The sequence below is a fragment of the Heterodontus francisci genome, chromosome 3 (assembly GCF_036365525.1).
Source record: "Heterodontus francisci isolate sHetFra1 chromosome 3, sHetFra1.hap1, whole genome shotgun sequence".
NCBI classification, from domain to species: domain Eukaryota; kingdom Metazoa; phylum Chordata; class Chondrichthyes; order Heterodontiformes; family Heterodontidae; genus Heterodontus; species Heterodontus francisci.
Genome location: NC_090373.1, coordinates 162,844,098 through 162,857,325, shown reverse-complemented (window position 1 = coordinate 162,857,325; position 13,228 = coordinate 162,844,098). Strand labels below are relative to the sequence as shown.

At 42.9% G+C, this 13,228-nt stretch overlaps 1 protein-coding gene across 2 annotated transcripts in view; it reads left to right on the top strand.

Moving 5' to 3' along the window:
- Positions 1 to 13,228, top strand: part of wasf1 (WASP family member 1) — a 143,462-nt gene that overhangs the window by 977 nt on the left and 129,257 nt on the right. The window lies entirely within an intron of this gene.

The following is a 13,228-nucleotide window of genomic DNA, read 5'->3' as shown; positions in this document are numbered from 1 at the left end:
AGAATTATAAAGAGTGGTTTTGTAAAGCCGGGTGGTTCCCATTCCTCGCAAATACCACAGCAAAGTATTGGGGGGGGGGGGGGGGGGGAGAATTATTTTCCGACCCAAAGATTGCAATTACTGTAAGGTATGACCACCACGGATGGTCAGCACGGCGGGCAGGAGGATTTTGTATTTTGCAAACTGTCTTCTCCCTCTCGCCCGCCCGCATCAGTAAAGTTTTAAACGCTATCTTTCAGGGGCATCATTTGCACAGATGCGGTCCAGTCGTCTCCCTGATCAGAATACCACTGGCTCTCTAATTTATTGTGTATCAACGCATTTGGTTGGGATGTATGAAACGCGTACTGATTATTTGACATTTGTTCCAATGAGTGCGAATATTAATGAGCAACTTTTTGGACTGTCTTCCTTTCCCCCCCCCCCCCCGTTCTCCCCTCCCCCCCCCCCCCCCCCGGTTTTAATGCACAATATTCATTGCGTTTGGAGCTCGGAACGGCTGAACCATATTTTCTGCTTTAAACTCTGCCGCCCGCAGTACTCGATTCCCACACCAGAGGTTGATCACAGACCTGAGCTCCTGTGCATTTTGTCTCGATTTAAGTACATCCCACACGCGTCCTGTCTCCATCCGAAGTGTCTCAATATTTTGAAGGAAGAAAAAATAATCCGCTATAAGCGAATAGAGCAGCGAACGGTCTCGTTTTGAGCAAGAACTTTAAAAGCACAATTTATTGTGCTGGATCTTTGTTTTACTGCGTTTACGTGCGGACGGAGTTACCGCTTTTCAACGCAGAACGGGAATTTGCAAACGACTTTTAAATGCGTACCAATTTTAAAATGCGACGTCCAGATCCAAGTAATTTAATGACAATCAATTGCAATGTTCTGGAGAAATCTTATTTTTCCAATATAAATTACGATGTATTTCTGGGATGGGCAGCTTTTCCAGGCTTATAGATTCAAAGGCAGGTGAAAATTAACGGATTGAGTTCAATCCTGTTTCATAACTTGCACAACACATCAAAATCAGCATGATTTATATTGCTGGTGTTTTTATTGGAATTTTTTGGAAACTTCAAATGTTCTTGAGGTTGAAATCCAGCCCTTTTTTCTGCTAATGGTGGAACTTCAACTTGCATTTAGCACCTCCCAAAGTGCTTCATAAGTGTTATCAGACAATAGTGAACACAGAACCATATTAGAATAAATAAACAAAAGGTTGCTTTAAGGAGCATCTTAAAGGAGAACAGAGGTTGAGAGGTTCAGGGAGGGAATTCCAGGGTTTCGACCCAGACAGTTGAAGGCAATGATTTGGTTGGCATCCTTTCATCTATGTAAGATGATGGAAATGCAGCAAACAGTCCATTTTGGTGGAGTATCTTCTCTTGGTGCACCTTTGCTGATGGCTGTGAAGGCCAATCCTGAGAAGCAGGTTCTACCACAAGTGCTGAACGTGAAGCTGCCCAGAGATGCTGTGAGTTGTTTTTGATGTTGGTGCCTGTTGCCAAGCTTCTGTTGCAATTGGTCATCTTGGTAGTGCACAGGATGTGTTGTCATTTCCCTCTTTCGTCAGCTAGTGACTCCCAGGTGCGGTAATCCACACTTGGGTCCTTCATAATTCACTTGCACGCATCCTTGAAGCGGAGCTTTGGGCACTCCACTGGTTCTCTGGCCCTGGCGACCTCACGATACAGAAAGTCCTTGGGTATGCGACCATTCTTCCATGTGTTTGTGTCTGATCCACTGAAGCCGCCACTGTTTGATTAGTGCCAAAACACTTGGGAGCTCTGCCTTTGAGAGAACTGCCACATTTGTGATTTTGTCCTGCCAGAATATACCCATCATGCGTCGCAGATAGTGAAGATGGATATTATTGAGCTGCTTTCCTAGTAGCTGTAAGCTGCAATATAGCAAGGTGCTGAGAACACAGGCCTTGTGAACCATCGGCTTGATCTGTGCATATCCCCAATTTTTTTGCCTTGAGGCCAGAATTGGAGGAATGGAGAGTTCTTGGACAGCTGAAGGAGGGTATGGAGATAAGAATGGGCAAGACCATGGATGGATTAGAACACTAGGAAGATTTTAAATGTGAGGCATTGTTGGATAGTGAACCAATCTAAGTCAGCGAGCATTGGTGGTAGGTGAATGGCACTTGACGTGGATTAGGTACGAGCAGCAGTATTTCATATAAGCTCAAGTTTATGTAGGGTAACAGATGGAAGGCCAACCAGGAGAGCATATATTGCGTGGCCTAATTGGAAAGTCTCACCTGAAATTGCCCCCTTTCAAGTGCCCATTTTGCTGTTATCAGTTCACTCTTCAATCTCATTAAACAATTGGAACCGTAGGAAAGTGTGGAACTCTCACCATGTATTCTGTATAAAAATTAAACATCTCTAGTTACCTAACCATCATTTATGTACAAAAGGCACTGCATATTTAAGAATAGTGGAAGTTTTAACATTTTTTACATGATTCATACTGAATCCATAAAAGTGCAAGGACAGAAAAAATGCAATGTAGGATTCAAGGAGGACAATTTTTTAAATAAAACACTAGAAAAATAACTTTCCAGCGGCACCTAAATTCCGTGTCTAATTTTGCATCCATTTTGACCAAGCATAACTTAAGGAAACCTGCATATAAGGCCTTTGGGCAATAAAGGCTTCATACTGAGCCAAGATAGGTTCAGGCGCAACGATCAATAGACAGGTATAAAAGATTGAGATAATTACGTGTCGCATATTTTTGCTTGATCTTTTAAAGCAGCTTTATGCCTTGAAGAGATTATGCATGTCTCGGTGCAAATGCACAGGAAATTCCACCCAATATTTTAGCCGTCTTTTATTTTGATTAACCATTATTGTCTTGGTTTCAGAAACTGAATTATTCTATGCAGCTGTGTTTTAGTTACTGTGGATTAACTATTTGAAAATTGAGACTGGGTACAATGTTTTCATGAATTTGTAAAATGCTTTAAACAATTTAGAACAGATGAAAATTTTTTGTGCTCGTAAACAGCATATCAAGGTATAAAAATAAACATTGATATCATTAATAAAATTAAAGTTTCAAGATACTGTGTGAATGAAATTCTCTTTAAAAATAATTAAGAAATATTTGCAAATGTTTCTGTATTTCTGTTGTATTGCCTCATTAAATGTCTTGCAGTGTAATATAAACCTTGTATACCAAAACTCTTGGTCTTTATTGCACAAAAAAAGATTTTTGCTGTGCTAGTCTACTTGTTTTGCTACACCAAATACTGCCAAAAATCTTGCAAAGCAGTTGTTTCAATATTACACATTTCATTATCTTGCTATTTGACCTGGAAAAATACAAATTGGGAGAAATTGATAAGAAATGGCATAAATAAAGGTATTTGATGTTTATAGTGAATGACTGAGGCTGTCTGTTTGAGGTTGATGAATTAGATAAAATTAATTATGGCCTTTCTGAGTTTGAGCAGATCATTATTTATCATGAAAAAGGATATGCGTTGCCCTATTAGTTCATTTGCAATTTAGATGCAGTTTGTAAATAAATATTCCATCTGGCATCTTGAGTATATATAGATAATTCACTGGATGTGCCAAATATGAAACGATGTAATTCTTGGTATTTAACGTATTAGTTTATTTAAACCAACGACTGTTTGTTGTAATCTGTAACAGGAACAGTGTCAATTAGTGACAAATATCCATTTAAAAGATAAATTATGTGAATATCAAGTCATTTTAAGCAGTCATCTTAAGTCATATGAGGATTGTACTTGGTGGACAAAGTCATATACTGGCCTTTTTGTGAAACAATGCCATGGGCAATAATGGCTTTGCTTGTCATAGAAAGTTAAAACGTTGACCAGATGATAAATGAAAATGACACCGATCTCTCAACCGATTGAGTTAATGTTGTGACTCCTATTCAGAAAGAGGTTTTCTCTTTCTCTAGCCCTCTTCTCATGAAGACTACAATTCGAAACAGGCTTTGCTATAGATCCATTCTTAGGTTCAGTGGCATCAGGTGCTTCCATAAGCAAATCCCACATTTTTTTACTTTCCAGAGTTGACCCCTGTTACCAAATATCTATTTGCATGTTTGTGTAACCAAGGGGGGATTGTCCCTTCTGACCTAGAAACTGGATATCATAAATGCACAAATGCTTTCACATGCACTTCTCCAATCTTTCCATCAGCAGAAATGATGAATATTATAAGACAAGGTCAGTGACAAATCTAGAAACCATTTTATTTTGACAGATCTGTATGACTCAGAGTAGCAATCCTGAATTTTTTAAAAATCTTCTCTGCCAATGTTTCCCACAACACACAGCATCCAAAAAGCACTACTGTATCCTGAATATTCACTTTTATTTCCTTTCAGGTTAGCTTCTAGCTGGGAAAACATGCCTGCTATATCTTAATTCCCAGCTCAGGTCAACATTTGCCTTCATGCAGCAATTGTTGGACTTGGCTCATTCTGAAAATGGGTTTTGTCTTCCTTTCTGTTAATTCTGACCCTAGAAAGCGTTATTTTACCAGTCTACAATTACCCCTCGAGCTCAAATAAATCAAGTTATTTCAACCAGGGTAGCTGTGAATGAACAATATGCGGGCCGCCTTACGAGGAAATATTGGAAAGGCTAGGCTTGTATCCGCTGGAATTTAGAAGAGTAAGAGGTGACCTCATTGAAACATGAGATCCTGAGGGGTTTTGACAGTGTGAATATGGAAAGGATGTTTGCCCTTGTGGGAGAATCTAGAACTCGGGGTCACTGTTTAAAAGTAAGGGGTTGCCCATTTAAGACAGATGAGAACTTTTTTTCTTAGAGGGCCGTGAGTCTTTGGAATTCTCTTCCTCAAAAGGCGGTGGAAGCAGAGTCTTTGTTTTTAAGGCAGAGGTAGATAGATTCTTGATAAACAAAGGGGTGGAAGGTTCTCGGGGGTAGGTGGAAATATGGAATAATCAGTTCAGCCATGAATTTATTGAATGGCGGAGCAGGCTCGAGGGGCTGAGTGGCCTACTCCTGCTCCTAATTCATATGTTCATATATAATCAGCGAAATGTCCAAACTAACTTTCGTTGTCTGAAGCACAGTGAGCCATCCTACCTGAATACTAATCTGGATCCCCCGGCCCCCTGATCCAGTACTGCTGATCTCTGAATTTAACCCATTGAGGGCTGTTTAATCCAATAGCAGCATTTTTAATGCATATTACACCACGGTCCACCTGTTGCACTGTAATCAGAAATTCATTATCAACTATGGTCATTAAAGGTAGTTCGGTCTAGAATTTTGGCAATTTGACCTTTTGGGTTCTGTCACTTTCCTACCATCCTTGTTACTGTGTACTGGATGATTTATAGGTTCACCAGTGTAATAATCAGTTTCTGCGTGTGTTGACTTACGTTGGTACTGAAATAATCTGTTGTGTTTTTGTCCTGAACAAAGATAATGTATTTAAGGTTTTTTTTAAAAAAAAAGTCTTTATGATCGTCAATGCTTTTTATCCCTGGTGAAATAGCAATTAATTCCACTGTGTTTTAGAATTGAGAAATCTTGTACATTGTATGCTAAACTGTTAATATTTCCACATTCAGTTGGTCTCAAAGTTTCCCTTTTTCTTCATTCTCCAGGACTTGACAGTTGGCAATTTCAAGGATACCATTTTAAATCCCAGTTCCATTCTCAGTAATATAAATCTGTGAAATAATTTTTTTTTACAACAGCAACAGTACCTTGTATTTGTATAACACCTTTAACCTAAAAGCACCCATAGGCACTCTGCAGGAACATTATGAAGTAAAATTTGACATGGGCCACATAAGGAGATATTAGGGCAGATGACCAAAATTGTGATCAGAGGTGGGTTTTAAAGAGTGTCTTACAGGAGGAAAACAAGGTAGAAAGGCAGAGAGGTTTAGAGAAACAAATTTTAAAGCTTAGGACCTCGGCAGCTGAATGCATGGCGACCAATGGTGGAGTGATTAAAAATTGGGTATGCTCGAGGCAGAATTAGAGGAGCTCAGATATCTCATAGGGCTGCAGGTGATTTGAGATAGGGAGGGGTGAGGCCATGACAGGATCTTAAAGAAGGATGAGATTTTTAAAATCCAGGTGTTGCTTAACAGGGAGCCACTGTACGTCAGCAAGCACAGGTGATGGGTGAAAGGAACTTTGTGTGAGTTGGGACACAAGCAGCAGAGTTTTTGGATGACTTCAGGTTTGCAGAGGGTAGAACGTGGGAGGCTGCTTAGAAGTGCTTTGAAATAGTCAGCTTTGGAGGCACCAAAGGAAGTACAGCTAATGAGGATTTTGTTAATTATATAATTTGGTTTGTTCCTGCTTTAAAGCAATGAAATACACTCCCCAGTTTTCAGATTCTACTATCAGAACTGTCAGCTCATCTTGGTTGGTAGCACTCTTGATTTCATCTGAATCAGAAAGTTATGAGTTAAAGTCCCACTCCAGAATTTCGTAAATAATTTAGGCTGGTATTCCAGTGCCATACTCGAAGTGCTGCAGTGTCAAAATTGCCATCTTTCAGATGATACATTAATCCTGTCTGCATCTCCATATTGGGAGAATCTGTGCAGGAGAGCAAAAAGAAAGTAAGACCATGGCCTTATTTGAAGAACTGCAAGTACGCCTGGTGCTGTTTAAGCGTTGTTACTATTCAAAAATTGACTGTTTTTTTCCTGGATAACAGAAATGAATTGCTTGTTCTGGTCCATCCAAGGAGAGAAACGTGCAATGCAAGTGTAAATTATTTCATTATACAAACGTAGAAAGATTTATGGCACAGAAAAGAGATCATTTGCCCCATTGTACCCCTGCTGGCTGAAAAAGAGTTATCGAGTCTAATCCCACCTTCCAGCTCTTGATCCATAGCCCTTTAGGTTACAGCACCTCAAGTGCATATCCAAGTGTTTTTTTTTAAATGTGATGAGGGTTTCTGTCACCAGGCAGTGAGTTCCTGACTCCGACCACCCCAGGTAGAGAAATTCCTCCTCAATTCCCCTCTAATCCTCCCACCAAGTACTGTAAATCTATGCCCCCTGGTTATTGACCTCTGCTAACAGAAATAGGTCATAGAGATACAGCAGTGAAACAGGCCCTTCGGCCCATTGAGTCTGTGCCGACCAGCGACCACCCATTTATACTAATCCTACATTAATCCCATATTCCCTACCACATCCCCACAATTCTCCTACCACCTACCTACACTAGGGGCAATTTACAATGGCCAATTTACCTATCAACCTGCAAGTCTTTGGCTGTGGGAGGAAACAGGAGCACCCGGCAGAAACCTACACAGGGAGAACTTGCAAACTTTGCACAGGCCATACCCAGAATTGAACCTGGGTCGCTGGAGCTGTGAGGCTGTGCCACTGTGTCCTTCCTATTATGAAAACCCCACATGCCAAATGGGAAATATTAATTTCATCGATTGGAACTTTGCCTGAGACTTTTACTGGAAATTGTTACAAATAACCTTTTAAAAAGAACAGCTAGTAGCCAAGATGGCCATAAACATTTGCATTTGAAACACCAATGGATTAGTCTGGGAGCAACTTAACTCAACCTCGCCAGAACAATGGTGCTGTCTGATTCAATTACAGGAGATAACCTTATCAATATGGTCGTCAAGAGCCATCGACACCCAATGACTTTGAAAGAGCCAACCCCTCGCCAAGTATGTCTGGAGAGCCTTGAATTTCAGAGAAAATTCCGGAAGAACTTCATTAAAACACACAGGTGGTCATGTCATGTGACTGCTTGTACAACTCTGGGAGATTGAGTTGTGACTCAGAAAGCAGATCGTAACTGCAATCCATGAAGAGAATGCCTCTCGCCAGTAGAGATCCAGTAAAGCCTCAAGCTGCAGCTGATCAAGCCAAGTCTACAGATCCCTGCAACCAACCAGTAGGATGCAAGCAAGTCTGCAATCATCCAGCGAGGACTTCAGGAGTACAATTTAACTAAGAACTCTATTTCAATTACTGAACTGTATTTCAATTACATTTATTACAGACTCTAACCTCCCAGCACTTTTTTTTTCCCTTTAATCTATTTGTGCCCATGTGTTTGGCTTTTGTGTGAATGTGGGGATGGATGCATGGTGGCTTTTAGTAAATTTTAACTGGTTTAGAGTGATAAAGATAATAAACTTGCATCTTTCTTGTTCAAACTCAAGAAAACCTGTCTGGTTTATTTACAATTATATTAAAGGAACAGGAGCAAGCACTTACTGAGGTGGTAAGTTCAATCACTGTTAAAAAGGATAAACCCTGTTGCAGTCAAACCAGAGAAGGGGTGAAAGAGGGAGTCTGAGACTCCTTCCTCACCTGATCGCGACACGATCCACTCAACTCTGTACACCGCAATCAAATCTCCCCTCAGCCACCTCTGTTCCAAAGGGGGAAAACCCAGCCTATCCAAGCTATCTCTAACATCCTTGTGAATCTCTTCTGTACCCTCTCTATTGTGATCGCATCCTTCCTGCAATGTGGTGAACAGGACTGTACACCATACTCTAGTTATGGTCTAACTAGTGTTTTATAAAGTTCTAGCATAACTTCCCTGCTCTTTTACTCTAGGCCTCGGCCAATAAAGATAAGTGTTCCATATGCCGCCTTGAGCGCCTTATCTGCCTATCCTGCTACCTTTCAATGATCTCTAACATGCATTCAAAGGTCCTTCTGTCCCACTTTTCAGAATCCTACCATTTATTGTGTATTCCCTTGCCTCGTTTGTCATCCCCAATTGCATTACCTCACACTTCGCTGGATTAAATTCTATTTGCCACTTGTCCATGTATATCTTCCTGCAGTCCACAGCTTTCTTCCTCGCCATCAGCCATGGCCAGTTTTCATATGATCTGCAAACTAATTACGGCTCCTGCATTTTAAGTCTATAGCATTGATCTATACCACAAACAGCAAGGGACCCAGTACTGAACCCTACAGAAACCCACCAGAAATAGCCTTCCAGTCACAAAAAAAACCCCAACAACTATCACCCTTTTCTTCCTGCAGCTGGATCTAACATGCCACTTTCCTTTTGATCCCATGAGCTTTAAATTTACTGATCAGTCTACCATAGAGGACCTTGTCAAAACCTTGCTAAAATCCATGTAGACTAATTACGTCAAATTATCAACCCTCCTTGTTACCTCAAAATTCAATCGTTGGTCAGACATGACCTTCCCTTAACAAATCTATGCTGACTGTCCTTGATTAATCCATGCTTCTCTAAAAACTGATTTTGCACTGTCTCAGTAGTAGTTCCAATAGTTTGTCCACCACAGAGGTTAAGCTGTATTATTCAGACTATCCCTTCCTCCCTTTATAAACAGAAGTACAACTCCAGCACCATGCCTATAGCCAGAGAGGGTTGGAAAATGGTGAGAGCTTCAGCTATTTCTTCCCTTTAGCCCCCTGGGGTACATTTCTGGGTTCCAGATGCAGGTCCGTGGTTAGAAATTCTGTGGTGAGTAACTCACCACCTGATTTCCCCAAAGCCTGTCCACCATCTACAAGGCACAAGTCAGGAGCATGATGGAATGCTCTCTCTTTGTTTGGATGGGTGCAGCTCCAACACTCCAAGCTTGACACCATCCTGGACAAAGCAACCTACTTGATCGACATCCCATTCACTACCTTAGACACTTACTTCCTCCATCACCAACGCACAATGGCAGCAGTATTTATCATGTACAAGATGCACTGCACAACTGGCCAAGCCTCCCTCGTCAGCACCTTCTAAACACGCGGCCTCTACCACTTAGAGAGGCAAGGGTAGCAGAAGCATAGGAGCACCACAATCTTCAAATTCCTCTCCCAAGTCACATATCATCCTGATTTAGATCTGTATCGCCATTCCTTCACTGTCACTGTCAAAAACCTGGAACTCCTTTCCTGTCAGCATTGTGGGTGTACCTACACCAGATGGACTGTAGCAGTTGAGGAAGGCAGCTCACAACCAGCTTCTCAATCACCCCCAGGAATGTGCTGTCCCACTGCAGGACAGACCCAGCTGAGGTGGTGGCACAGTGGTATACAGTCGGGAGGGAGTCCTCAACATTGATTCCAGACCCCATGACGTCTTATGGCATCAGGGTCAAACCTGGGCAAGGAAACCTCCTGCTGATTACCACCTACCGCCCCCCCTCCTCTCAGCTGATTAATCAGTACTCCTTCGTGTTGAACAGCACTTGGAGGAAGCACTGAGGGTGACAAGGGTGCAGAATGTTCTCTGGATGGGAGACTTCAATGTCCATCACCAAGAGTGGCTCGGTAGCACCACTACTGGCTGATCTGAAAGGGCATAGCTGCTAGACTGGGCCTGCAGCAGGTGGAGAGGGAAAAATATACTTGACCTCGTCCTCACCAATCTGCCTGCCACAGATGCATCTGTCCATGACTATTGGTAGAAGTGGCTACTGCACAGTCCTTATGGAGACAGAATCCCGTCTTCACATTGAGGATGCCCTCCATCGTGTTGTGTGGCACTATTACTGCGCTAAATGGGATAGATTTCGAACACATCTAGCAATGCAAAATTGAGCATCCATGAGGTGCTGTGGGCCATCCGCAGCAGCAGAATTGTACTCGACCACAATCTGTAACCTCATGGCCCAGCATATACCCCACTCTACCATTACCATCAAGCCAGGAGACTAACCCTAACTCAGTGAAGAGTGCAGGAGGGCATGCTGGGAGCAGCATCAGGCACACCTCAAAATGAGGTGTCAACCTGGTGAAGCTACAACACGTGTGCCAAACAGCGTAAGCAGTATGGGATAGACAGAGCTAAACGATCCCATAACTAATGGATCGGATCTAAGCTCTGCAGTCCTGCCACTTCCAGTCATGAATGGTGGTGGACAATTAAACAACTAACTGGAGGAGATGGCTCCACAAATATCCTCATCCTCAATGATGGGGGAGCCCAGCACATCAGTGCAAAGGATAAGGCTGAAGCATTTGCAACAATCTTCAGCCAGAATTGCGAAGTGGGTGATCCATCTTGTCGTCCTCCTGAAGTCCCCAGCATCACAAATGCCAGTCTTCAGCCAATTCGATTCACTCCGCGGGATATCAAGAAATGGCTGAAGGTACTGGATACTGCAAAGGCTATGGGCCCTGACAATATTCCGGCAATAGTACTGAAAACTTGTGCTCCAGAACTTGCCGCGCCCCTAGCCAAGCTGTTCCAGTACAGGTACAACACTGGCATCTACCCAGCAATGTGGAAAATTGCCCAGACATGTCCTTTACACAAAAAGCAGGACAAATCCAACCTGGTCAATTACCACCCCATCAGTCTACTCTCAATCACCAGTAAAGTGATGGAAGGTGTCGTCAACAGTGCTTTCAAGCGGCACTTGCTTAGCAGTAACCTGCTCAGTGACTCTCAGTTTGGGTTCCGCCAGGGCCACTCCTCTCCTGACCTCATTACAGCCTTGGTTCAAACATGGACAAAAGATCTGAACTCGAGGTGAGGTGAAAGTTACTGCCCTTGATATCAAGGAGCCCTAGCAAAACTGAAAATGGGAATCAGGGGGAACTCTTTGCTGGTTGGAGTCATACCTAGTGCAAAGGAAGATGGTTGTGGTTTTTGGAGGTCAATCATCTCAACTCCAGGGCATCACTGCAGGAATTCCTCAGGGTAGTATCCTAGGGCCAACCATCTTTAGCTGCTTCAATCAATGACCTTCCTTCAATCATAAGGTCAGAAGTGGGGATGTGCGCTGATGATTGCACAATATTCAGCACCATTCATGATTCCTCAGATATTGAAGCAGTCTGTGTAGAAATGCAGCAATATCTGGACAATATCGAGGCTTGGGCTGATAAATGGCAAGGAACATTCGCAATACACAAGTGCCAGGCAATGACCATCTCCCCTTGACATTCAATGGCATTACCATCGCTGAATCCCCCATTATCGACATCCTGGGGGTTACCATTGACCAGGAACTGAACTCTTGGCACGTCTTCGCAGACAAAGATTTTGGGAAGGTTGTAGTCATTGGTTGCAGGCCCACTGGTGGCTAATCAGGTCTATCCGTGACCAGCAGATTCTCCTACAGCAGGTGCAAGTGAAGGTGTAGTCACTGGGGACAATTAGATCTTTCCTTCTGCTCCTTTTCTCTTTCATGCTGGTTCTTCGCTCAGTCTCAAAGGTGTCTGTAGCACTCCTGATGTAGCATCTCCAGGCACCATGATCAATGACGTGCGCTTCCCACTGGCAATGTTCGATGTGGCACATAGAGGGACTTCTTCAAGGAGTCTTTGAAATGATTGCATGGGGCCCCTCTGTTCCTTTTACTCATGGTCAGGTCTCCATACAACACAATCTCGGGCAGGCGACTGTCGTCCATCGGGGCAACGTGACCCACCCATTGCAGTTGGCTTTGCAGGAAGATGTCCTCGATGCAGGTGATATTGGCAGTTTCCAGGACTTCAGTGTTTGTGATGTGGTCCTTCCAGCGGATCTTGAGAATACTGCGGAGGCAGCGCTGATGGAAGCGCTGTAGAAGGCATACATGGTGGCGGTATAGGACCCATGACTCGGCGCCATACAGAAGGGTGGTGAGGTCTACGGCTTTGTACACTTTGAGTTTGGTCTGCGCTCTGAGGCAGTGGTTGCTCCACACACATTTGCAGAGTCTGCCGAATGTACTAAAATAAAAGCAAAATACTGCGGATGCTGGAAATGTGAAATTAAAAACAAGAAATGCTGGAAATACTCAGCAGCTCTGGCAGCATCTGTGGAGAGAGAAGCAGAGTTAATGTTTCAGGTCAGTGACCCTTCAGAATTCTGAAGAAGGGTCACTGACCTGAGTATTTCCAGCATTTCTTGTTTTTATTACTGCTGAATGTACTGTTTGCTTTTGAAAGCCTATTGTCCATTTCCTTATCCATGGTGGCATCAAATGAGGTGACGCTCCCCAAATAAATAAATTGCTTGACGGCATTCAGCTCGCTTCTCTCGATGACTATGTTTGGTGGTCTATATTCTTTTTGGGGTGCAGGCTGATGCAGGATTTCAGTTTTCTTTAAACTGATTTTTAGTCCAAAGAGTTGTGCCGCCTCGGAAAAATGTGTTGTCATATGTTGCAGGTCTGACTGGGCCAAGAGAGCACAATCTTCGGTGAAAAGAAGTTCACGGATGAGATTTTCTTGTGTCTTTATGTGAGCCTGATGATGCCTGAGA